This window comes from Tyto alba, unplaced genomic scaffold, assembly GCF_018691265.1.
Source record: "Tyto alba isolate M040663 unplaced genomic scaffold, T.alba_DEE_v4.0 Super-Scaffold_27, whole genome shotgun sequence".
Lineage (NCBI taxonomy): Eukaryota > Metazoa > Chordata > Aves > Strigiformes > Tytonidae > Tyto > Tyto alba.
In genome coordinates, this window is record NW_024881301.1 from 618392 (window position 1) to 640473 (window position 22082).

Below are 22082 nucleotides of genomic sequence, written 5' to 3' on the forward strand. Positions count from 1 at the left end.
AGGGCGTTGCTAAAAGTCATCCCAGATTATAGCAAAGCCTGGACAAAAAGGAAATTTAGCCTAATCCACATGGGGAAAAATATGCTGCCACTACTACTGGTGCCAAGAATGGGAGCTGCAGGTCAATGGCAGCAGCTGGAGGGAGTCTAAACGAGAGGTGAGAGGACAGGAGTCAGTAGCATGATCAAGGGAGAGATGCCTCTGCACCAACTTGTAAACAAGCACTTTAATCATGTTTGCTACTTCGTTAGCATTTGAACAATTCAGACTGATATATGAAAAATGGTTTTAGCTACCTTCTCTTTTATGCAGGTCCTGAGCAGCTCTAAGCAAAGCACTTATCTGAATAATGAGAGTAAGAATAATAACATTTCTCTATCTCAAAGGGCTGATTATGAGAATAAATTAGAAGCTCAGATGTTATGGTAATGCATCCCAGTAAATCAAAAAGAATTTTCAAAACAAAATAATTACACTTACATTATTTTTTACATACCTACAATTCAAAAATCCCTTTTTGGCAATCATAAGCTGTTTGTATGTAAGCAAGGAATTTCTGGATGGTTAACCCCATAAATGTGAAGAACACTTATCCAGAAATACTTCAGTCAGTTGACGGAAGAATATATAAAGAGGAGACTATTAAATTATTAAATGACCCACACTACAGCCTCTCATATGCAGTTTTGCAGCTGGAGGACAAGTGACTGCTAGGATGCTTAGTCTGGTCTCTTCAAAATGTCTACAGTGAGGCTCTGGTTTGAAAAGTGATTATGTAAAAATAGCACTTCCTACTCAGCAGATCTGTTCTTGTGTGCTTTAGTGGGGAGAGAGAAAAAAGAAGAAAATTACTGCATGTCTTCACTGCTGAGCCACCGTATCTCTGGGGGAAGAAACTGCATTATACTCCAGTTTATGCAACTTCATCAAAATCACCAATTTAAAGCTACAGTGTACCTAAGCAAAACCCATCATTTCAAAATTGTGCCCTTTGAAATCAGACCTGCATAACCTCATTACTTTTAGCTGAATGGAAATAAATGAAATGAAAGGAAATAAACCCTTCAGACTGAAAAATCGTGATTGGATTTCCTCCAGCTTCCTATCATCACCCAAACTAATCAAGCTGTTTCTCCCCCCAGGTGGAAAATTAAAAGGAAGAGATAGGTGATGATGATTCTTTTCTTTTAAATATTTGGCAGGTAGTCTCAGAGCACAGAGCCCACATAAGTTTCAAGAGGTTACATGAGGATTACAGACGGCTAAAAGTATGACAACAGCAGCCAGCACAGGGGTGTAAGCAATGGAAAAACCAGATTCATGCAGTCTGGCCAGCCTGTCACCAGGGTTGTCAGACACCTCAGTGATGAGGTGGGCTTTGCCACTACCAGCTGCTTCCAAAGGAGCAATGTATCACAAAAAATCTTCCTCTTTCAGCCTTTCAGAAGAAGTCACCTTTATCAGTGTGATTTTTTTCCCCAAGAAGAGCAGACGAGGAGGCTCCCGTAAAAGGGAAAAAAAAAAAAAAAAGTACAATTCTTAACATGGAAAATACATATTTAGTATCTGTCTAGAGATTTGAAAGGATACTTTGATCATTCTTTCCAATTACATACCTGTTAGAGGCAAGTATATTTACATATTTAATATTCAGCTAATCTCCAAAAACTTCTTTGATCAAATAGACATGCCATTTATCCTCAAATGCTGTGCCAAAATCTCATCTCTAGATAGCCTAATGTGTGAAGTGATGAATTTGTTTTCAAGTCTTTTACAGAATGCCTTCCATTTTTCACTTCAGATTAAAACACCTACCCTTTTAACAAGTGTATTGCCTCTCCTGAACACTATCTTTAAATATAAAAGAAATCATACCAGAATGGTTCCCCTAGGGTTTTGCCTTTTGACATTTCTGTACTTAGAAAACTTCTGAGAAGGGAAACTAATGGCATTATGCTTGCAGACACAATTATTTTCTAAATGAACAGAAATGTCTACATCTTTCTCCTTCCCATCTGTGACACATTCTACTGTGCCTTATAGACACAGATCCTGCATGACCTTCACTGAATCCCTGCAGCAGTGGACTTAAAAGCTTGACTAGCCCTAGAACAGCAAGTTCCGAGCCAGGACTTCTGCATTCATTGAAAATAGAAAGACTGCTTCATCAGTTTGCAGAAAAAAAAAAGCACATAGGTTCTGAGAGAAGCCAGTCCAGCAACAGAGGTTCTGCAACAGAATCTGGACTCAGATCTGTTATGGTAGACATGACCAATCCCAATAAATAGTGTCAATTGTGTTACAGAATACATGCTTCCAAGCAATGCCTAAGCTTGTAATTCTTTTCTTCTTCTTCTTCTATACCAAGCTTTCTCCTAAATCTCTTCAAAAAATTCTCACAAAATTAAAATCCACCCAAGTGTTTTATTCAACAGAGAGATGGAAACACAGCATCACAATTTCTTTATGTATTTAGAATGCAGTGTTTGCTTTGAACCTCAGTCTGGGTCTCTGAGACCTTTCAAGCATGGTCTACGTGTTTACTGAGGAAGTACTGGGCATTGCTCTCCTTACAGCACCATCCAACTCTCACAGTAGAGGGTTAGGACCTCTGGCAAGTAAGGCATACAGTCGGGCAACAAAAGTGTAATATATCCAGAGTCACTGCCAGCAAAGCACTCGTTTACAGTCCTAAAATTGAAGTACCATGACAGAGCCTCTCAGAAATAAACCCCACTCTTAGAGGTGAAGTAAGATTTTATTTTCAAGTCCTACCACGCTTACTCCAGTATTTTTTCAGAAGACTCCTCACTGTTGCCACGTTGGGGAGCAAGTGTAGGCGGCTTTGTATGCAGGCGGCTCTGGTCCGGGGGCCACCCATCAGCAGTGAGCCTCATTAGTGGCATTCAGGATTTGAAGGAACAACTGATTCCGTACAATTGTTTTCACGGTGTGAGATGCAACTGTACTGACTTAAAGCACAGACCACCAAGCTCACTAAACTGTGAGGTTCAAAGTATACAATGAAAATATGAGAGAGAAACATTTAATTACAGAAGAAAAAATGCTCTTTCATAGCGTGCAGCAACATTTTAATCATCATCTATCACAAACAAATTCTGGACATTGTAAAGCATTTTTTCTTACCAACGATGAGATCAGTGAACAGTAGAACTTACTACAAGGCTACAAATAATATTCTTAAAAATTTACAAAGATAAAATTAAATCAATTTCAGCAAGAAGGTTTTTCAGGGTTTTCTTTCCAAATCACTAGATATTTTTTTTTTTTTCCTTTAGTCAGAAGACTCATTTTCTTTGCAAAAATGTTTTTTCTACCTGGGACAAATTTGTAGAAACAGATTTACTGAGAAGAATTCTGACACTTTCCTGGCAACTTGCAGTGATGCCTGGTGAAAGCAGCTAAATTTTGCTGTAAAAGAAATTTGCAAAAAGTCATGAAAACAGCTTTTGAACTCATCCAAATGTCATCCCCCTAAAGACAAATCTAAATAGAAATGTCAGGATTGTAATTTTTTACTCACTTCAGGAACCCCATTTGGTGTATTGCCTATACAATTTAGTATTAAATTTGGGTTTTTTCCATAGGAAAAACACTGACTTCAAGTGTCGATCCTGATTTTTCCTTTAAAGCTGCCTTAAGTGGTTATCTATCATACAATTTTGCCACGAGACTGTTTTGCTTCTGGTGATTTCACCCTGAAGTCTCCAAAATCTGGTAAGATCGAACGATGAATAAAAAAAATGGTGGGTATCCCTGTCCAGCCCAATTCCCCATAATCTGTCACAAGCAAGTAAAAGAGGGTCCAAAGAAAAGCTAAGAGCTCTGTCCCTGCATGTCATGAATTACAGATCACTCTCCTTTGCCTTGTAAAAAATGTAAGGCTTGTAGCACAAAAGCCACCAGAGGACATCACCAGTATTTTAAGCTCCCTACAGTAGCAGAAAAATTGTCCTGCTTAGAGGAATCCAGCAGTAGCACGAGCTGGCTATTTCTCCTATATAATGACATATTTGGTTTTGTTTCGGTGAGTGCTTCGCTCATTAAAAGGAAGCCCACAAAAAATTTGCATACAGCAAAGCAGCATGACAGGGACTCTAAACTGTGAGCTCCTGACAAAACTAATCCTCAGTGCAACGCTTTTTATATCCCCTGTTTTGATAGTTCATCTCCTAAATGAACTTTAGAAGCCTCCCATTTAAATTCTCCATGGGTATAACCTGATAAAAGGTGTTTCAGATTACAGTTTAATAAATTGTATTTATTAATTTATTAATAAAATAAAATATTAATAAAATAAAAATTTAAAAAGGCTGATCTTGTGAAAACAGAACAGATGACAAGAGATTGGAGTACTATTCTTGGTTTTCCTTATTTTTTTTCTAACTCTGAGAAACTTGGTTAACCTTGTGCTCCACTGTACTCTGTAAAATAAGGATAATGATACATGCCTATTCTAAAGAGACCTGGGAAAAGAATTATCTTTACACTGAAAAGCTATGGGAATGAAAAGTATCATTACTTCACTGTTATCTAATTGCATTAAAAATTATCCTTCAACTTCAAATCTTTGATATTAAATATAACAAGAGCGGGCAGAAGTAATGAATGCCCCAGTCCTTCATTTTCCCTGTGGGTAAAGGCACTGTATGAATTGATTGGCAGGTCCAAATCCTTTTTGAGAAACAGAGACCATCAAATGTTTGAAGGAAGAAGAATCCCTATCAAATTCGTATCACCACTTTAGTTTAGGTTCTTCCCAGACACTTTGTAGTGTTTCAGGTCTGGGAGAATTTGGGATTTGCTAGCATTACAGTGCTGCTCTAAAAACCATACTGAAGAAAAATAATCTAAAAATGAGCTAAAGAAATCAAATTCTCTGGTGCTAATGTCCAAGATGGGAGGAGAGTAACAGTAGGATACCGACTAAACACAGATCTCTCTGCAGTTTTTAAATAAACTTACATCAATACAGTGTTGACATAAATGACGTGTTTCAGGTACTTTTTTTTTTTTAATATGAATCTTATGACAGATCCAAGGTCAATTAGGAGCAGTGCAACATAACTCCCTCCTTCCTTTGTGCTAACCAAAGACTGTGTTCCTGAAAGCAACTCTTGCAAAATCAGAAGAGTTGTCAGCAGAAAGATTACTACGTCAATATCATAAGGTCAGAAGCTATGGGAACTATCAAAAGGGAGCATTGTGATAGCTGAGCTACACAGGTGGGATGCAGTATCAAAACCATATAATGACATTCCCTCTTCCCAAAGAATTTTTACTCTGTTATTAGGCAGAGGAAATAATGAAGATATTTTGGACACTACTGACCTTTGCAATAACAGCACCTTTGGGTGTTACTGACCCCCATGACCAGTAAAAAAAAAAAAAAAAAAAAAAAGTGTGTGCAAGAATAACCCTAAGAATATTTGGAGAGTGCTTAAACAATAACCATCAAGGAAGAAGTTTATCAGAGTTATTTTTAAATTTATATTTAGTAAGATTTTATGGATTCAGATCAAATGTAGGTATTGAGTAAATTGGTTTGAAATTTTTGACACCAGTTATAGCAGGTTAGGTTTATATCCTAGCATGCTGGAAGGTTTACATCACGTCTCACTAAGAAGGCAGTTGGCATTATTCAAGTGCTGGGTCTTTACCTTTCTGTGTTTTCACGTTTTTTTCCTTTGTGTGAAATGAAGAGCATATTTCATCCTCTAACTATAAACGCCTTCAGACATTACAGTCCCTTGAAGCTCTGAGTCACAAATCAAGTACTTCTTATAGTCTGGACTCTCAGTATCTGATTGTGTTTTGACTCCCAAGTTCTGATTGCAATGGATGGTGTCACTCTTTTACAACAGCTCAATTAGTTTAAAGCAGCCACAAAAAACATGATAACCATATACTTAGTTTGTTTCTGTTGCAGAAAACTGATTAGCCTGTGACAAAAGAAATTAATTATAATGTTGAATGGGGTCAGTGAATGAATTAAATGAAGGTTCTGTAAGACTTCTCTTACATTTAATCACGAGAATAAAGAAGAGCTACTGTTATTTTCTGAAATTATCCTTCCTGGCTGCAGGGTAGAAAGTCAGAATAAAGGTAATACATTGACTTTATTAATGTCAGCGATAGTAAAGATAGTACCAAATGAAAGGCCATGAAAAAAGCCCTATGGTCACTTGGCTAGATGAACTTGCAACAGCAGCATACCCACATTACACAAGGAATTGAAGCTACCCTGCCAGTCAAGGTCTAAATGGCCCAAAAGTTCTAAGCAAGAAATTCCACAGAGCTTTTTAAGGATCTGGGATAAAGCTGGATTGAACAATGGCTAAAGCTGCTTCTGTGTCATAACAGAGAAAACAAAAATGCTAAACTAGAATCCAAGAAAGTGTGCCACTTGTAAAATTATTCAGAACAACTCTTACATGTCTATGATGCATCTTTCATTGTGACTTTCTAAAATCTGTTTCTAGTGAATTATTCCAGAAAATAAGATGCTTCTACCCTCTCCTCTTCACAGCTGAGGTTCAGGAAATTACTGCAATTTCTTTTATATTCCTAAACATTCCTCTAAAGATTCTGGCAACTTCTGGAAGGTAGAAGACTATCATAAAATATATGAAGAGATACACAGCAGCTTTTATACATTTTTTTTAAATGTTAAAATATGTGTACAAAGTGGTGTGTGATTAAACAGCCTTAACTGGTTTGTATACTTGTTCTGTGTACCTATTTTGTTCATATTGATATTTTGTATATCTAAGTAATTTTATCCTTAATACAGATGTGTATGAAGAAGCCCCATGAACCCAGTTGGATACTGAATAATTTCATTTGTCATGAAACCATTTGGATGCTATTCCGTTCACACATCTTAATCACTGACTTTGTGTTCATTACGGGTTCAGTTGCTATTATATGCCAACAATACAAGTGACTTTATTCAGGTGAATTAAAACATGTTGAGAAAAAATAGCAGTTACTTTCCTATAGGAAGGGAAGTTCTTGAGCTTTACTTCCCATTTGGCAGCACAAGCCCCCTTTCCAGAGAACAAGAGATAAATCAACAAAGCTCTGCGATTGCTGACTACTTAGAAGCCAAAGTGAGATTTAAGTGTACTTCGTTCATTAATCTAAGCAGATGCTGGCACAGTCTAAATATGAATGTTTACCTGCTGCAGATAGATTCACCTGTAATCTAGAGTATGCTGAGTATGCTTTGAGTTCTATTTTTTCAATAGGAAACGGTTATGTGAAGCACTGAAATACCAGAAAGTTAGGTAGATACAGACTTTAAAACCAGGAAAGCCAATCAAAATAACTACTGGGCATTCTCTAATATTAACACACTGTTGCCTATTCACTGCAAAACATTTTCATGATCGCAGATTCTGATTGATTAGATTCCAGAAAATGGAAAAAAGCAGAGCAATTCAGTTAACTATAGGTCTTTCTTTTTGGGAGGAAAGAGTTTTGTATTATCCTTGCATTTTTGCCTGTTTCAGTAGCAGGGTATTAAGTCATAGGGGCAAATTTAGCACATAAAATAATCATATACTATTTCTTTAATATATTGAAGTTTTGGTTGTTCCAGGATCAAATTCTACCATTGCTATAATGTATAGTATAACGTTAGCAGAATACATTCATACTATCAGAGAGTCCACTGAAGACTTCCTTGCCACTGAAGAGCTCAACACACAAGAAATAGCATGTAGGTATACCCTCACACTTGCATGTAGCCCCATTGATTTCAGGCTCTCACCTAGCTTGAGAAGTTGCAGACTTTAGCTGAGTAATTTTCACACTATTTAAAAAAAAAAAAAAAAAAAAAAAAAATCAAACCTTCCTTTCTCACACCTGGGTTTTCTTCAATGGATTTTTATTTTCATGTAATTGTATGAAAAATTAGAGACTGAATAACACAGTTAAAGGCATATAATCCCTATGAAGAATTATAGTTGTTTTATTGCCAAATATTTATTTAGTTTATTTCTTTGGGTTAGTAGAAAATTGCGAACTGACAGGAATCAGGATGAAACAATCTTTCACATAATTTCAAGGGTGGAGATTTAGGCATTTATTCAAATCTTCTAGAATACAAAATGCTCAGTCCTATAATTGCATGCAAGAATGAGTTTGCTTTAACAAGCTCTTCCACTATTACCATTATGCAGTAAAGGAAAAACATCGGCCTTTGGCATTTACTCAAGGCTTAAAACAAGTAGTACTCTGCTTATTTGTCCTTGTCTTGCACATTAAGATATATGCATTAAGCCAAATAAAACAAATGAGAAAGATCACAAACCTATTTCTTATCACAATACAACTAGTGTAAGAGACCGAATGCCTACCTAAGGTCTTCTGAAACAAGAAAAGCTTTTTAACTTGGCATACCTTAAACTTGACTGATCAGTACAATCTTAATCTGGTTATTGCATCCTGCACTGATGAATTCACTGCAAAGTCTGGTCTGTCAAGTTATGTCATGAAAAGACACAAGCTCCCCCTGGGCTCGATCAGCTGAAAAGCTCAGTGTCGGGGCTGGGCGCAGCAATAGGCCGTAACGCCCCGACGAGCTCCCCGTGGGACCTCCCCCACAAGCCCTGCCCATGGCCCCCAAAGATCCGCTGAGCCTCCGGGTGCGCTAAGCCAGAGGTGTACCCACCATCCCCATCCCTCCACGGCTGTCTGGGTTTCCTGGACTCAACTGAGCTCTGCCCGGTCGCCTTGCTTTTGCTTTGTGATCCCCGGACTGTTCCCGGGACCTCTTGCTGGTACCACCCTGCTTTGCTTATCCAGCCCAGGGGCCGCTGGTCTGTGCCCTGGCAACGGGGGCACTGCTCACCCTGTGCAGTGGCTTTTCTCGGCTCCTGCTTCACCTTCAACCTCTGAGTCCTGCTCTCACTGCTCCCCAGTACTCAGTGGCCACCATTCCCGTCAAAAGTGAACGTCTCTTTAGAAGTGAGGCACCTGAAAGCACTCAGCGTATCATGCGAACAGGTATGTGTGGAGGAGCCCAACCCCACCGTTCTATCAGCATACTTCACTTACTGAAGATTTGCCTTCAGTATCTTTTTTTCTTTCTTTTCCTTCTTTAGCCAGTCTCACTTTTCATAACCTTTTCAAAATGTGCTAATGACACTTCCTCCGTGATGCAGACACTAGGGTGGAGATGTGCTTCAGTCTATATGGCTTTGTATGAGAATAGCTGAAGGCAGAAAACACCTTGCAGTTACTGCTAGCAGGAACAGCTGCAGAAATGGCCAGAGATTTGTGTAGTCAAAAAAAGTTAAAATCTTGAGCTTTCTTTTGCACTGTGCACATTTTCTGCAACCTCCTGTAACTTCTCAGATCCGTTTCATGTCGTACCCTTTTTCTTCTCCCGTTTCCTGCCTTGTTTTATCCCTCTTCTCCCCTTCAAGTTTCAATTAATCTCCTACTTTCCTTTACATGCCATAAAGTTGTGAAACTAATCCAATGCTTGCTGCTGTCATATAGTTCACTCATATGCATATTGTTCCCCATATCCATATTCAATTAATTAATTTCACTGGCCGTATCTTACCTAGGTAATGTGTCATGATTTTTACCATTCTCACCATTGTTCCAAGAGCTGGAGGAATAAAATAGGGGAGAATATTCAAGCCACTTAATTCCTTCTACTATATACCTAGAAGTGTGGTGTAAAACAATGGCTGAGGGATTCTAGGAAAGCATTCTAACTAACTGGTTGAGAACAGATCTGTTCCAGAGATCCTTTACATCTCTCCTAACAATCTAGTTTCATGTAACTTACCAAATAACGTGCTCCTCAGACACAGTTACCAAGTTTCACTTTTACTGCCCCAGCCATCAGCACATATGTCAAAGACTTAATAATAGTCAACTACATCATCCAAAAAGCAAAAACAAGCAAAAAGAAGGTGTAACACCTCTGCCAAATTTGGAGAAAAATATCAATTGTTTTTTTTGAAAGCATCAAGAGTTTGGAGGAGGCTAAAAGAAAAGATTATGTTCTGTTAGAAGACCTTTAAAAAGCAATCTGCTTGATGAACATTAAGCACAAATCTTTGGTAAATCTGCTGTATCTAATGTATTCTTTCTCCATTTCTCATAAAAATTATTTAAACTGTAGAATATTATACCCTATGAACTAAAAAATATAGCATGTTTATTGAATGATCTCTATACAAAAAAATATTGTTTCCTTGTCTTTTTGGTAGCCTGTTGGTAAAGGATGGTTTTATACAGCCCAAAAGAAGACTAAATCAATGTCTGTAACAATTCAATCCTATTGATTAAGCAATTCAAATTCTTAGGAAAAAAATCAAATAAAGTTAACCTCCTCACTTTGCCAAAATATTGTGTTAAAAATTAAACTATAGACATTTTGATTTTTGATATATTGACAACATGCAGATAGCTCTCCTCATCTTTCCTACTTCAAGATAAACGCAGCACATAAGAAATAGATAGCTAATACATTGTCATGCTAAGTAAATGGTTGGGCTTAAAAGCCTCTGAAATTATTGCACATAGGCCAGCTGACAATCAGCAAAAGGACTAATGACAGTGTATTATCAGCCCATATGCAGAAGAGAGGCTCTACAAGTTAAATGTTAACTCATATAAATTAAATTACATATTGTCGCATGATTGATTAACAAAATCAGGCAAAATTACAGGCAAATTCCTAACATTTATTGATTTCAGAATAAAATTTTTGCTATTATTTACGATACAAAATACAGTAACTTCCTTTCAACATGACTCATTCAAGGGAAGCTCATAGACTGGCTTCAAACTATTAATCATGGTGGCATATAATTTTTCTCAGTTTGAAGGAGTGTGTTGTTTCTAAAAAAACAGCATTATAAATTTAGCAAAACACCCTATTGATTTAAGAAAAGGATGACATAGTCTGTTGTTGACTCACTGTCAGCTACAGCCAGAGACAAATCAACATATTTCCATGGAGAATGTCTCGTGCTTGCAGTTTACAATCAATGAGTAGGACAGAGGTGATAATATATGACACCTTCTGCTGACACATTCATTTTGTATCCTAATATACCTCTGAGAAAAGTGACAAATGGTTGAAAGCAGAAGCACTGACGGAAGGCATTTCTTTTCCCATCATGGGTCACAGGAAAAAAAAAAAAAAAAGTAATGGAAATAGTTATCCATAAGTTTTTGAAAGAGATGAATGGCTTAATATACCCTATTATTTGTAAAATATCATTACAGATGAGTAGGTTACTTCCACACACTACATCTAAAAGAAAAACACTTGTCTTGGTACCAAATTCTGAAATCTTTTTTCAACATTTGATTGTGTGATTACATTTTCTAGTATGTCAACTGCTATCTAGATGTGAACAGTTTATTATGTTTATGGACAACATCTGGTTACACATGTATCAGTGATTACAGGCCACTAGAACCCTTCCATTGCTATTATATCAGACTTGTTCTTAACAGAAGAAAAAAAACATGAAGACACAAGCAGTAAATTAAAAAAGTAATCTGAAGAAGGCCAGACAGCTGATCATGAGACGCGTCCTTGAGACCAATGTCTATGGCCACATATTCCATTTAATTTCATTTCAGTCATTTTCATCTTTAAGTCAAAACATATATATATATATTTTTTTTTTCCTAGCATGTTCTTTCAATGTTTTAAACTATGAACTGAGCATAGCTTACGTTCTGACAGCTAAAATACTACTTGTGGCTCTGCGCCGTGCTTTGCCGGTAGCCAGGAGCACTCCCAACATGACTGCTCCAGGCGGCCTGAGAGTGCTAACACCTCCCTAGAAGAGGATTTCAGGGCAAAGGAAAAAAAGCCTCCTGTGCTCTCCTACCCAGATGTATGCAGGCATATCACTTTTGTAATTACCACTGCTATTCCTACTCAGGGCAAGAAAAGACTATGTTTCTGCTACTACTGCATCACATTTCGTCTAATAAAGCAGGCAAGAATTGTGAACGCTTAAATGGGGCATGAGTGGTGGGATGCACGGATAGAGTACAGGCATCCCAAATAAATGTATGTGACTCAAACTCCAACACATTTGGAACTGACTCTGTGTGCTTCAGAGGAGCATGATCGTGATCCACAGCATGTGTAACACTGTTCAATTGCTTAATGCAATTCAGGTCTGAGAAAAGTATTTCAAAATCTACAGCAATGAAAATCTCTATTCCTAATAATTACAAATTCCTTATCAAGGTTACAGTACCAACTGCCTCTCTGAAAGGGGCGGGAGAGGAACAGAGCATGCAGTTCTAAAAGAAAATTAAAGTGGCAATTAAGTCTTAAAGACCAGTAGGAATAAATACTCTATAACCTGGCACATACACATGGCCTGGAGTAAATGATGATTTACTCCCTCTAAGGATGCATTTTTCAATTAACTAGCTCTGGAGCTTCTGGGAAATGTTATTCTAAAGCTTGATCAGCATACAAGCACTTTTATCTCAAACAGTTATGCTGGGCTTGTTTACCCAAACTGCAGATTAACAAAGCCAAAGATGCAGAGACCCTACAGCTTGCATATGCAGATTTTACCAGTCTTACACATGAAATCTTTCAAGTCTCACCTGTCAAAGCAACACCATACAAATGTGAATAAACTACTCCCAGAGCCAGGCCACACCTGACAAAAGTGCAGCTGCACAGCTGGTTTCAGAGGTCCACATCAACAGCCCTGGAAGCCAGCTTGATGTTTTGCTGCTCGTCAGAACTGGGGATTACAATCTGGAATGTGACTGTGCAGCCAGACCAGCCCGTTACAGTTTAACTACGTGTGGCTTGGTGCTGTATGTGCAACAGAATGGACTCAGCTCAGGTTTGACACTCTAGGGGGACTGATCCAGTTCCCTGCCTGGGAACAGGAACACGACTCACTATAAATCTTTGGAAATGGCCTAATGGCTGCTAGGGTATAGATGAGAGTCACAGAAGGTACACTCCAATTATCTGGGAGCAAAGAATGCAAAAATAAAACATTTTAGAAGTATGACAAGCAGGCCAAACATTAAGGGTAAAAAAACCCTGCTTTCCAGCAGTTATTTCATTGCTTTTCCATTTGTATTACTTATAAATTTCTCAATAGTATTTTTTGCTCTGAGACAAGATGTCAACTGTAGCACTTCTCCGTTTCAGAGCCCTCTTCCTGAAGCAGGCTACACCAATGACAACATATCATACAGTGTGAAGTATGTTCTCACTGTACCCCATTGCCAGAAGTGATATCTACCGCAGGGATCAGAGGAAAGTATCTGAAAACTGTAACTGCTACTTATATAGCACACACTTTTTGTGTTTTACATCTGTAAAACTGACCAGTCAAAGCTTGTCAAGAAAGAATAGCCATGAAAAATAAAGGCAACAATGAAAAGATAAAAAAATCAATCAAACAAAGACCCAAAAACCTAAACCAAACCAAAACAAAGAGTTCAATGCATATACTGTATGAAGGCAAGAGCATCAGAAGATGTCAGTATGAGAAGGCATACAAAACAGACATAGTAAATCAACTATTATTTTAAAATGCGTGATAGTTAAAGATGAAACAGAATGATCAGAATGAGATTAGACTGGGGTGAATCTAGTAAGATTGTGGAAACCTGGGAAAAAAAATTAGTCACACGGAGAAGGAACGAGAAACAATGTTACACAAAGACTCACCCAGAGTTGCCAGTTTTAAACCTAAATTGAAAGTATATGACCATTCACTGTAGGTTCAGTATGAAAATGCTATTTTTTTAATTTTGTGGAACAGAAGGAAAGCAGCAGCTTCTGATTGCCATCCACATCAGTCTAAACATTGGACTAGGAATAAATTCAGAAAACAGTGGATTCTTCTCATCCTATTTATGGCGGCTCTTGGTGAAACTCTTTTTTCAGTTCTTCAGCTGAAGTTCTTCAGCTCCAGTTTTTTCAGCATTTGAAAATATTTTAAAAAGGTTATTCAGTAACACTGAACATGAAGTTGAAACTGACTCAAATCAAGCAAATCTAAATGCAGTGATCGGTAAATGTTTTTCATTAACTAAACTGAGATGTGTAAAAAATACAAGCAGTGTCAATTACGCATTATTTGTTAGCTTTATGTTAACAGGATTACATTCAAGGAATGCAGTTTGCACTACTTCTAAGATAATGCCATTTTTAGGATAGCCAAAATGCTTTTTTAGTCTGAAGAACAACTTTTTTTCCTACATAAATAAGAAATTAAGTACACCTAACAATTCAATAAATATGACACCATCTTTATTTGGAATATTTTTCACTATAAATTGCTCTGCATATCTAATTTTCTGCTCAATACTTAACCTCAATGATCCTAGTAGCAAATTTCAAATTTAAAAAAAGGCAGTCTTGAGTAGATACTTTTCTTTTAGGCATCTAAATGTTATAAACTTTACCAGCAGCACAAATCGAAGACAAACTGGAGTCTTCCACCTAGTTCAGACTTCCTGTATTTGCACGATCATGAAAAAGTAACAGAGCCATCAAGACAGTTTATCAAAAGATTAAATAATGCTTAACTCTGCAGTGGCAATAAAAAACCCCCAAACTTTCAAAGAATAATTAAGTTTTGGGGGCACGTTAGCCTATACAACCCATTGTTTTATGAAAGTGAAAGGATGTTCGCTGTGTTTCATTTAAGAAGTGCTCTACATGGGCTTTGAACTCAGATAATTTATAAAGAGCTTTGATGGGTCTGTCATGTAATACTTAAATTGAAATACATTTTTTTGAGAATATTAACTTACACTCAAATAAAAAGAAGTGTTGCCAAAATTGCGCACATTTCAAATTTAAAATAATGTGACAATAAATATCTTTCATATCAAGATGCAGAAGTTACGTACAGTGACAGGAAGTATGCACTTACCTACATTTTGACGATGGATGACGGGAGTTAGAGCAGATTTAGAGAATCATACATGCTTGAGTACAATTTTCTGCTAGATCTGAATGCTGAGGCATCTATTCAGCTCTGAGAGAAGACAACAAAATGACCTTCCTAACTGGGTGTCCATGTTCACTGTACTGGAAAAAAAATTATCAGTTCAAGCTGAACATGATAATTTAAAAGGGGGGGAAAAAAAAAAAATCTGAAAAATTATCTTAAAATTAAATGAGCAAAACATGGCCATTACTTCTGTCCTGAGTGAAGACTGATTAAGTGCACCTCGTCTGACTGGTAATGAGTATGTGTTGGTCATGCATGAGATCTAGGATGTGATGCAAAGAGAGGGAATGAAAACCAGGAAACCCTCATACATGCAATAGGCAGGGAATTATGCACACTTATTATTAAGTCTATTTCAAAATTCTTAATAGAAAAAATATTCAATACTCAGAGCCAGCAAAAATTATTTAAGTTTTCTATCAGAGGGCAAGACATATTTCAGTGTAAAAATGGAATTTTTTTCTCCTGCCCTCCATTTCTCTCATGCAAGGGGGCATCAGTTACAACAGGATCAGTACGGCAATTTGTAGGCCTACTTCAATCCCTCTGTCCAACTAACAAAAAACAGAATTATTCCTCAGTCACAGCCTAGCAGAAACTCTCCCCCTTATGTTGTCAATTATTTCTACCTAGATGGTTGTCACCATCTACAACCATTGTGTGCTGCAGGTATTAACTAATTTCATCCCCCAGCAGATTAATGTTCACTCCTGGCCTCTTACCAACTACATTTTGTGTACTTCATTTTTCAGGGCTTTTACTTAGAAATCCTGTTCCACCAGTACTCAAACTTTGGCTAAAGCTCAAAACTTTATGCCTCTCAGCTGCCTTTCACAAAACTCTCAATGCCTAAACCACTCCAGCTTAAATTATCATTGTAAATGTCACCAAATTACCTAAATTCCTGTTTTTATTGTAACATCCACTCCGGATCTTCAGGTTTTCATATCTAGTAGCCTGAAATCCATAAACACTACACCTTTTACCTGATCATTTGGTGAATATGAATTTACTGTTCCACAAGTGTGAGTATCACTCATTCTCTGATACTAATCTCTGGTGTTTCTCATTCCTTTCCTTAATGGAAAACCTGATTAGCCAAGCTCCTGCAAGTCCTGACACCTGCGTACTTTTAATTCTTCAGAACAGGAGAAACAGCCGACTTTCCCCACTCTCTGACTCCCCAAATCTTACGCCATTTCTCCAGCCCCCTACTGAAACCAAGTATGATGCCTCGGAAATCTCGCTTGAGACCAGGGCTCAGAATGACCCCACACTTTTTATCTCCTCCGGGTTCACCAGCCTGCACCAGGGCCCCAGGCTGCCTCGACCTTCACCTCCTCCCGGCTATTCCCTTCCACTGTACTTTCTCCTTTCCCAAATTCCTCCCAGTTTTTGCAGGGATCCCTCTTCCTGTAGTTTTGCAAACTACCTCATCTTTCAGAGCACCAGCAGCATCCTAGCCTGAAGCCCCTTCTCTCGGAGGGGTCTGGAGAGGCGTCGGCCTCTCTCTTGCCTCTGCTCGTCAGAAAAAAAGCTAAAAAAAAACCCCATAAAAACAGGAGGCCCGGTGACAGCAGAGCAATTTCGGATTGGGAGGGGGGGGGACGGAAAAAACACACCTTGCGCATTCTCTAAACGCCGAGCCTGAGCAGCTGCGCGCCCTCCCGCGGTGCCGCTGCTCCTCCCCCCGTGGCCCGCCTCTCTACTGCGAGAACACTCTCGTGTTTTTGTTTTCCTTCCTCAGCGGGAGACGAGCAGGCCCTCCGCCACGGGCGGCGGGGACACGGGTGGGGGGGGCCCGGCCCCAGGGAGGGGTGGGAGAGGGAGCGCCTGTGGCCGGGTGAAGGAACCCCAGGCGACTGGTGACGAGCGCCGCGAACGCCGGCTTCCTATTGGCTCGCGGTCTGGCCAATCACGGCTCGAAGCGGAGCAACTCGCCTCCTCTCGTGTCGTCCCCCAGCCGCCCGCGGAGGCCGGGTCACCTGACCTTCTGTTTACATCCTCTCAGCTGTGGGGGCCCCGCCCCCCCCCCCCCCCCCTCCCCGGCCCTCGCACCGAAACCGGCGGCGGCCCGCGGGACCGGGGCAGGCGGCACGCCGGGGGGGGGGCACGCCGCCCTCCGTTCCCTCCTTCGATCACCCCCGCCGCGCTCCGCCCAGGTTAACCACAGCCACCCCGCGCGGGGGCTGGGGCCCGCTTGCAGAACGGGTGAGTGTGTGTGTGTGTGTGTGTGTGTTTTCCCCCTCCCTGTTAAAGGGGGGGGGGGGGGGGGGCGGGCAGAACTGCGCTCCCCGGCCGCGGTGTGCGGTGTGGGGGTCGCCGCCGGGCCGGTGAGTTGGGGCGGGGAAGCACGACCCGCCGGCCCCCTGCCCCCCCCCCCCCGGCGCTCCGGGTCCCGCTGTCCGTTGGCCCCGCACGCAGGCGCGGGGGGGAAGGCGGGGGGGAGGTTGTTTTCGCGCAGCCGGGACGGGGCGAGGGTTTGCTGCCACTCGCGTCTGCGGCTTGGGGAGGGACGGGACGGGGTGAGTGCGTGTCCGCCTTCGGCCGCCGGTTCCTCCTCCTCTGCCTGATCCCCTCCCCAGTGCCCCCCGCGTCCTTTCGCCTCCTGCGTAATAAATAATCTCTGGCCCCAAAAAAGGAGGGGGGGGGGTGGGGTGGGGGGGGTGGTGGCTGGCGTAGCTGCCGCGGTCCCGGGGCAGGTGTGAGGGGCCGGCCGCACCACGGAAGATTCCAGCTCCGGCTCCGGGCGAGGGGGGGTGGAGGCGAGGTGAGGGCAGCGCTCGCCCCCCCGCTGCGGCTCCGCGCCCTGCCTCCGCCCCGGGCCGGCCGGGGCTTTTTCCTTTGAGGAAACGCAGTGAGAATGAGAGCTTGCCTTTTTTTTTTTTTTTTTTTATTATTATTTTGCTGCTTTTTTTTTTTTCTTTCTTCCTTCCCCTCCTTTCCCGTGTCCTTTTAATCTCGGGGTCTCCGTCTTCCAGGCCGAGGCGTTTTGGAGGAGGCAGAAGGGGAGCGTGAGACGTTCTCTTCTGTTTCAAGAAAAAAAAAACCTCCGGTCTGGGGAAGGGCGGCTGTCCTTTCGGGCGAGGAGCCGCGGTGGCAGCAGCGAGGGGGAAAATACTTTGTTTACGTGAACGGAGCGTGCGAAAGGCACGGCAGCTCCGCCTGTCGCCCCGTTCGCCGCGGCGGGATCCGAGGAGGGGGGAGGGAGGCTGCCTCTGCCCCCCGCCTGGCCATAAACGCGCATTTTGTCTCTGTTTACACTGTGGCCTCTGTTTTGGCTGGGAGCAGCGTAAGGGGAGGAGCAGGAACTCGCTCCGGGGCAGCTGCCTCCTCCCCTCTCTGTTTTCTTTGTTGTTATCTGTTCGGGGGAGGCGTCTTGGGGGTCACGTCTGCTTGTAGCTGGGCTGCGGTTAACGCGATTCCTCTTCGGCCCCAAACCTCGGGCCGCCTTCTCGGTGTGTGCAGCAGGTCTTGTCTTTCCCCTGTTGTCGCACCGCCCCCCCCCCCCCCCCCCGGCAGTTGTCAGCGGCTCGCAGTGAAGTTGGAGGAAGGGGAAGGGAGGGCGGAGGGGGAAGGAATCTTGGCATTTATTTGATACGCAGTCAGCAGCCTGGGCCTGCTTCGTACAGTTCTGTCGTCTTTGACAGCGAAAGGGAAAAAAAGAAAAATCTCCTATGGTGGAAGGGAGGGGGGGGTGTTCATTTTTTTATTTTTTTTTTTTTTTCTTGGTCGAAGACTGAGGAAAGCATCTTTAGGGTCTGCATGAGAGGTGAAAGTACTGAACTGCTGCAGTGTGTGGAGAGTGCTTGTGTCCTTGCAGCACTTACCAATGCCCACATAACTACTGTTTTCCTAGTGCGTATTTTTTACTTCTGTCAAGTAAAAGTCAAGCACAGCTGAACTGCAGACTTTAACAAGGAAGTAAGTTTTTTCTGCTAAGGAGCAGTAAACTTTGAGACACACTCAAAAAAGAGACACAGGTAAGGCTAGTCAGCACTTCAGTGAATTAATGAAGATACCCAATCCTTCTTGACTGTATGTTGTCTGTATTACAGAGAATGCTTTTAAGATGCAAGATGCAAAAAATCTAATGCGTAAAGTTCGCAAATGATGAGAGTGTATCGTGAGAATGCCTTTGTAACCATAATTCATTATTCTTGCAAATTGATCATAATATGTGTGGTACGTTTTTTCCTCCCCACAGGACCCTTACCTTAATCTGGGCAGATAACTTTGGAAGAAATCAGGCTTGGATAAACAGAGCTGTCTTCTGCATAACTCCTGCCTGATTTACTGGGAAAGTTTGAAAAATATTTTGGATATGTAGGTGGACAAATGTGTGAAGGATCTATTGGTATTTTAACTGATTTGAGTGAATAAATATAATGATAGGAACGTAAAATGTACGTGAGTGAAGTCAGAGAGCTGCAATGACGGCTTTGGAGATGGAGGCTTAGATGTTCTTTACAGCAGTGAATGAAATGCAGTGAAGAACAATTGGATGTTGTTGGGAGGCCTGCAGTGAGGAGAATATCATGAAATCACAGAAACAGAAAAAAGTATGTAGAACTGGATGGCCAAATGTTATCACTGGGTCTATACAGGATTAGGTTCCTTCCCTGCATAATCTCCGATCTTCAGTCCAGAGTTCTTGTAAAATCTTTCTGCCTGTCCTGAGTGGCATCCAGTCTCCGACTTTGTCATGACTTGCTTTAGATATTTGACCCAACTAGTTTCAATTTTGCAGTACTCTATTTATAAATTTATGAAGTCTTGCCATTTTTATAGTCCTGATCTTGGAACATTGGTGATTTTTATTGCTCAGTCTTCTGTTTGCCTGTCAGTGACTGGCCCAAGCTGCAGCAGCTCCTTTCAGAGAGGCATCTGCTTAATATGAGACTCAGAATAGGACTTGACTACCAGACATGTAGTTTTCCATGACTCTGCTGGACCATACCAGAGCAGTCACTTGGCTGTGTTTCTGTGAACTTGAAGTGCGGTTGCTTTGAGATAGTAAGTCCGTATTCTGAAGCTAAAGGTAGTCTTAAGCTTAACCATGATACGAGTACAGATGGAAGTCTCTAAAGAACATGCTGCCTATGACTTTTTTTTAGGCATACTTTAAAGAAAAAACAGTAGCACAGAGATCAAATTTGAAGTTTCTACTGCCAGACACGGTTAGGAGTACAGTTGCTTGTTTGTTTTTCCCTAAAGTTGCTTCCAAAAGTCAATATAGGCAAGATAAGTTTTCCGTGCAGTGTTCCAGAAAGGTTTATGCCAGGATTTTTTAAGAGTTCCCTAAAACAAATACATTAAAACCAGTACTGATACAGTCAGGTAGTATGGGATGCTCATCCCAGTTGTCAGTACACGGTGAGAAACACCTGAGAATACAGGCATTGTTTCTGAATGAGGAGTGTCTTTACGTGTACCTGTTCTTTTAATTTACTGCTTTGTTCCTGTTTTCACCAGGGATGTCAGAGATCTGCTGGTTTACCCTGCTGAACTGAAGGTGATGCTCTGTAGCTGCTCATTAATTAGCTCTTAGTGTAAGAAAAGTGCCTTGAAGTCTACAGCACCTGGCACTCTTGAATGCAAACATCAGTGAATATTACCTCATTTATTTTAACGACTTAGAATGTAAATTCCTCAAAGCAAGAGTGGGAAGAATATATGTGCCACCTTGTTTTGCAAACGAATAATCAGGTATGTGACTGGCCTAAAGCATTCCAGGAATCTTCCGGTAGGGTCAGAAGTCTGTCTGTATGCTTCATCATCGCCAACCAACAAGTGTGGAATTTTTGTTGGATGCAGAATTATTTTAATGAGTCTTCTTTGCAGAATTTTGATCACACTGTCCCACTTCTTCCTTTTATGGAGTTCTAGGGAGTAAAGTGACGTAGTTTATATTAAATATTATGGGTATAATTACATTAAAACATTAGGAAATAACTACTGTGCTCCAATTCCTTTGGGACTTATTTGTGTGCACGGGATGATAATGAGAGCTTTCAGACCTGCTTAAGGCAAGCTCTTAAAACAGTTGCAGCTGCTGTGGTGTTTAAGAAAATTGGGCTGGACTTCTGAGCCCTGAAGAAAGGATAGAATTTGCAGCATTTTAGGATGCTGAGTATCATTTTATTGTAGGACTGGAAGATTAGCTGACTGTCATTCAGAACAGCGGTGTTAGTTCTCTGTCCTTTTTATCCTGGTACATCAAGCCAACTTCATGTTCCAGAGTTAGTGTTGCTACTGCAAAGTTGATGGTGGCATTAACTAATGACAAGGAGCTTGAAATCCTGATGAATGTGTGTGGATTCTTCTTAAATGTACTTCTGATCAGAAGCTTATTTGAAACATTGAAAGTAAGAAGTAAACCGATAGTAAAGATGTGTTTAAAAATGGCAGTTAGTCCTAAGAAACCTATTTATGAAAGCAAAAAATATTGAAAGCTGTATCTAGAGAACAACTGTGGTGTCAGTCACTTGTATGTTGACTGCAATTGGTATGTGACTGACTTCTGAATGAAATTTATCAGTCCTTTAAATTGAAGCACAAAAATATAAATTGTCCTTCACTACAAGGAGAAAACAGTGGTGTAGAAGTCATCATAGAGCAGTTAAAAAAAAAAAAAAAAGACCCCGAACTCCACAGTCTTAAAATAGTTTAGATGTGACATCAGGAGTCACCATGGTAACTCTCAGGCTGCAGATTCTGGTGTATTCTCATGTGGGGGAGTTGTAGAGTGGGGAGGTGTCCATGGAGCAGGAGTGAATTGCTCCTCTGGTTAGAGGGCTGTCATGTGGCAGAAAAAGACTTGGAGCCCACTGCTTAGAAGATGCATTTAATGAAGGCTAATTTTGGAGTTCTGGCTTTGTTTCGTATAATGTTTAGTGAAGAAAGGATATAAAGATCAAGGTTGTTATAAGTGCAGAACACCGAGTTCTACGAGTTGCATGGAGTTGGAGATTTAAGATGTTGTGTTGTTAAGGTGACGTAAAATACTGAGGCTTAGAGTTTCTCTCAAGTCCGTCCCGCACATCAGATTTTCTTCAAGTA

At 40.8% G+C, this 22082-nt stretch overlaps 1 protein-coding gene and 1 long non-coding RNA gene across 6 annotated transcripts in view; one reads left to right on the forward strand and one right to left on the reverse strand.

Moving 5' to 3' along the window:
* Positions 1 to 2205: 2205 nt before the first annotated feature.
* On the reverse strand, positions 2206 to 16871 carry LOC116963664. The gene is made up of 3 exons (XR_004408337.2): positions 16643 to 16871; positions 14940 to 15122; positions 2206 to 3002 (listed from the first exon to the last, which is right to left on the reverse strand). It is a non-coding gene; the product is annotated as an uncharacterized LOC116963664 (long non-coding RNA).
* Positions 16872 to 17018: 147 nt separating this feature from the next.
* The window catches only part of PCMTD1 (protein-L-isoaspartate (D-aspartate) O-methyltransferase domain containing 1), a 45594-nt gene continuing 40530 nt past the window's right edge, over positions 17019 to 22082 (forward strand). For 2 of the 5 annotated variants that reach the window (XM_042797891.1, XM_042797890.1), the window contains exon 1: positions 17019 to 17231. The gene's annotated coding sequence lies outside the window, so the exon portion shown is untranslated. Of the gene's footprint in view, positions 17232 to 17523; positions 17546 to 17769; positions 17791 to 22082 lie in introns of those variants that run through there. The other 3 variants (XM_042797895.1, XM_042797894.1, XM_042797893.1) reach the window with 3 other exon arrangements.